At 37.5% G+C, this 4,995-nt stretch overlaps 1 pseudogene; it reads left to right on the top strand.

Moving 5' to 3' along the window:
* The first annotated feature begins 3,146 nt into the window (after positions 1 to 3,146).
* On the top strand, positions 3,147 to 3,689 carry LOC103272143 (annotated as a pseudogene).
* Positions 3,690 to 4,995: the final 1,306 nt, after the last annotated feature.

Here is a 4,995-nt window from a genome sequence, read left to right on the forward strand (position 1 = left end):
TTAGTTCTATTCTAGACTGCTCTTTTCTTTCTTTTTTATGTTTTTTAGTTTTAACGGTACTGAAAAATGCAGATTGCTCCAAAGTTCAAACTTGATTTTAGGTAATCTGATGCTTAAAATTCCCCAAGCTTAAAGTTTCTCTGGCTTTTTAGAAAAATATATCCTTGGGAGAGATAATACTTTAAACTCCTATTTTTATCTTCCATGAATAAGTTTCAGCTCCTTTCATGAGCGTTTTGATAATAAATGAGACAGAGGGCAATTTATGTATTAGCATGGGTTCTATCATCTAGAAAGGATTTGAGAAAGGCTCATGATAAAAAAAAAAAAAAAGCTAGAATCATGGAAACCAAATGTATTTATATTGTATTTAAAAGAAAAAAAGAGTAAGGCACTGTGTAAGGACAAAGTCACCCAACTCAGTCCTGAGTTCTACCAGAATGTAAAGGTTCATGAACATAGGTATTCTTGTGTGCTTTATTTACTATCTCTAGCATCTAAAATGGTATGGCACACACAGTTAGCAGAAAAAAAAATATTTACTGAATGATGACTGAGCCTCTCAAAGGAAGTAAGCAAACAAAGAGAATATATCTCAAGGGAACTGAATGTGCAAAAGCATGCTAAGCAATATTCAGCATGGTTCCATAGATGTACAGATAGTTCAATAGGAAACCTGTCAGGGAGTGTCAGGACACACAATTCTGAACAGTTACAGAGGGGCTGTATATAAAGAGACCTATAAACCATATTAAGAGTTTGGGATTTATTCTAACAATAATGAAATCATTAAGAAAGTTCAAGAAGAAGAATGGCAGGAGAATATTGAGTTTTAGAAATATCTCCCGAATCACTGTGCCGGAAATAGAAATGAATAAAAAAGAGTTGTCCAGAGGCAGGAACATTAGGTAAGAGGCCACTGTAGTTCAGTCAAAAATAATGAGGACCTGAAATAAGATAGGGGCAGAGGAGATGGAGAAGGAAGACCAGACTTAACAGAGATTTCAAAGGCAGAACTGACAGAACACAGTAACAGATTGAAGTACAGGTAGGATAGAAGAAGTATTATAGGTTAAGTACTAGATTTGACTTAGGTAACTAGGAGGACAACAAAGATATTCCCCCAAAATAGGGATTATAGGGGAACAATATATTTTAAAGGTGAGATGATGAGTTCAAGTTGAACATGTTAAGTTTAAGGTGCCTGGATTGAACCCAAGCAGAAATTTATAACAGGAACATGAGTGTATGTGTCTTGTGTCTAGGAACACAGCCTGGACTCAATAAACTCATACATTTAGTAGTTATCAGTGTCTAGGGCAGTGGAAATTGAAGCCACAGGTAAAATATCCAGAAAGAAAATATAGAATGAGAAAAAAAGAAGTTCAAACATAGATCCCAGTGAATTCCCAACATGATGGAAGGAAAAAAAGAAACTACAAAGAAAGAGTTCAGAGATGTAGGAAGAAAATGAAGAGGAAAAAGAAAAGTGATTACTTAAGTTGATTTAGAGGAAGCTATCAAAAAAGAAGTGATTAACGGTCTCAAATACTGTAAAAAGTAAATTAGGATAAGGGCAGAGAAGTATCATTAAGGACATTAACTAGGACATTTCAGTAGGGTAGGGACAAAAGTCAAATTTTAGTGAAATGAGTAAATGCCAAGGAAGTAAAAAAAGAAAAACCAGCAAGGTATTTTTTCTTTTTTTTCTTTCACCCACCCCCCACCACCCCCAGCAAGGTATTTTTTTCAAGGAGATTAGCTATGGAAGAAAAAAGAGAGAAAAGAATAAAAGGACTTTTATAAAATGGAAAAGGCCAGTAAAAATGAATTGTCACACTGGTGCCTTTTTGTCTTCAATCCAATGACCACTGGTCTAAATCAGGCACGTCCAACTCATAGCCCACACAGCTGGTAATGTATCCCCACAAAGTCCTTTAACATAATATGTTTTTTAGTGTTTCTTTTCTTTTCTTTCTTTCTTTTTTTTTTTGAGTTGGAGTCTCACTCCATCACCCAGGTTGGAGTGCAGGCAGTGGCACGCTCACAGTCATCCCGGTGTCGACCTGCTGGGCTCTGGTGATCCTTCTGCCTCAGCCTTCCAAGTAGCCTAAACTACAGGTATGCACTACCATGCCCAGCTAATATTTTATTTATTGTAAAGACGAGGTCTTGCCAAGTTGCCCGGGCTGGTCTCAAACCCGTGGGCTCAGACAATCCACTCGCCTCAGCTTCCCAAAGTGCTGGGATTACAGGCTGAGCCACCAAGCCCGGCCTAGTGTTTATTTTCTTTGTGATTCATACGTAGTTCCTTTTTTGAAGTTCACAATCACGTCTTACTCATGATATTGTTTTATGGCAGCACATACATTTGTGAGCAGCCATTTTCAATTATGAAGCACACGAAGACAAAATTTGAACATTTCTGACAAGCACCTTGAGAAGTCACTAAGAATTGCCACCACTTCCATCAAACCCACCACTTCCATCAAACCAGACATAAAATATTTTCATTTTTTAAACTTTATAATAAAAATATTGGAAGCCACGACATTGCTAGGTCATCTTGGTCATTGCCCTGCTAGACTCTGGTATGGCCATGTGCTCTTTGAGCTATAGCTGTTGCCATGCTTCCTGGTTTTGGCCCCCTCTCCTACCATGGGGAGGTGACTCTCCTCTTTCTGTCTCTAATTTACTTTCTAAATAAACTATATTTTCTAATCTAAAAAAAAAATTGGAAGTCATTTTATATATATATATATACACATATATATGTATATATATATACACATATATGTGTATATATATACACACACACACACACACACACACATACAAACTGACTATATTATATAATTTATGTTCAGCCCAAGACAATTCCTCTTTACTCAATGCAGTCCAGGGAAGTCAAAAGGTTGGACACCCCTGGTCTAAATGAAGTATGATTTAAGACCAGAAATCTGCAATGTGCACATATAGTCCAATCACCAAATCTCCAAGGTGTGGGTTGTTTGTTTGTTTGTTTGTTAATTCCCTTCTTTTCTTCTTTTTTTCCCAGACCCTTTCTCAGTAAGTTCTATAAGTTTCTGGCTTTTTTCATGAGTGTCTCCAGGCTATGAGGGAGAATTTTTTTAAACTTTAAACAGAAATCATTGAGCAGTTGGATGTCACAACTAGTGAATATGAGAGGGAAAAGCTGAATGAACATCTGGCAAAGCTCTCAGATGGAGTAGCTGATGGGACAAGTGATGTTGAAGTGAATGAGAAGAAAGACAGGGTTACAGATGCCCTTAATGCTAAACAAGCAGCTGTGGAAGAAGACATTGTTCTGGGCAGGGGTTGTGCCCTGCTTCGGTGCCTTGGACTCATTAGCTCCAGCTAACGAAGATCAAAAAATTGGTAGAGAAATTATGAAAAGAACACTCAAAATTCCTGTAATAACCATTGCCAAGAATGCAGGCATTGAAGGTTCTTTGATAGTTGAGAAAATTATGCAGAATTCCTCAGAAACTGATTATGATGCTATGATTGGAGATTCTGTGAATATGGTGGAAAAAGGAATCACCGACCCAACAAAGTTTGTAAGAACAGCTTTATTGACTGCTGCTGGGGTGGCCTCTCTGTTAACTACGGCAGAAGTTGTGGTCACAGAAATCCCTAAAGAAAATTTTTTAAAAGACTCCTTATAGGATAGTTTGGTCAATACCATACCTTTCCCTGTGAGCAGTAAATGTAACATGTAAAATATATTTACTTATATTGAATTCCTAAATTATAGTGACATGTAAATAAAATATATAGCAAAATAAAAATTCCATTAACAAAAGATAAAAACCTTTAAATAGGGGAGGGAGGGGCACACTTCATCAACAAAGCTACCTGTAAAATGAATGTTTGTACACATAGCCCTGAATGGTACCCCACATCTTTAAAATAAAGAAGAAAAAAAAAACCTTGAAATACTCAGATGTTATCTTAACCAAATATAAGGTACTTATTTAAGGAAAGAAACAAATTGGCTTTGTTTGCTTGTTTTGAGTCAGGGTCTCACTCAGGAGAGAGTACAGTGGCAGAGTCATGGCTCACTGCAGCCTTGACCTCCTAGACTCAGGTGATCTTTCTACCTCAGCCTCCAGAGATGCTGGGACTTCAGGTGCATGCCACCACGCCCAGTTAATTTTTTTATTTTTTGTAGAGACAAGGTCTTGCTATGTTTCCCAGGTTGGACTCAAACTCCTGGGGCTCAAGTGATTCTCCTGCCTTGCCTTGGCCTCCTAAAGTACTGGGATTATAGGTGTGAGCCACCACACTTGGCCAACACAAATTGTTAATGGTAAAGAAAGTCATAAATAAATAAAAAGCTATACTTAAGCTGATAAGACAAAGTGTTGCAAAGATAATAAAAGCTCTAAGGTAAAAATAAGTTTAATTCAATACCAACGAAAATCCTTTTGTATATTCAATGATTACCAGCCTCATAAAATAAATATACAAAATAAGAGAGCAGCAATTATTTTATGGCTATCATAACGTGAAGAGTAATCAAAATGATATGGTATAGGCTTGAGGAAAAATGACACTCAAGAAATATGATAGATATGCTTATTTGGTATAATTTATTTAATACATAAATAAATTAGAAATCAGTAGCAACTCAATGTGAGGGAAAGGAATCACCACTCAAGAATTGCTGTGATAATTGAACATTAGTATGAAAATTATAGCCAGGCATGATGGCTCATGCCTGTAATCCCAGCACTTTGGGAGGCAGAGGCTAGAGGATTGCCTGAGCCCACGGGTTTGAGATCAGCCTGGGCAACTTGGCGAGACCTCATCTCTACAATAAATCAAAAAATTATCTGGGCATGTTGGGGTGTGCCTGTGGTTCCAGCTACTTGGAAGGCTGAGGCACAAGGATAACCTGAGCTCAGCAGATCGTTGAGGATGCTACCACATGAGTGTGGTACTGCACTCCAGTCTAGGTGACAGAGTGAG

The sequence above is a fragment of the Carlito syrichta genome, unplaced genomic scaffold, assembly GCF_000164805.1.
Source record: "Carlito syrichta isolate Samal-C Ts95f unplaced genomic scaffold, Tarsius_syrichta-2.0.1 Scaffold312149, whole genome shotgun sequence".
In the NCBI taxonomy this organism is placed as follows: Eukaryota; Metazoa; Chordata; class Mammalia; order Primates; family Tarsiidae; genus Carlito; species Carlito syrichta.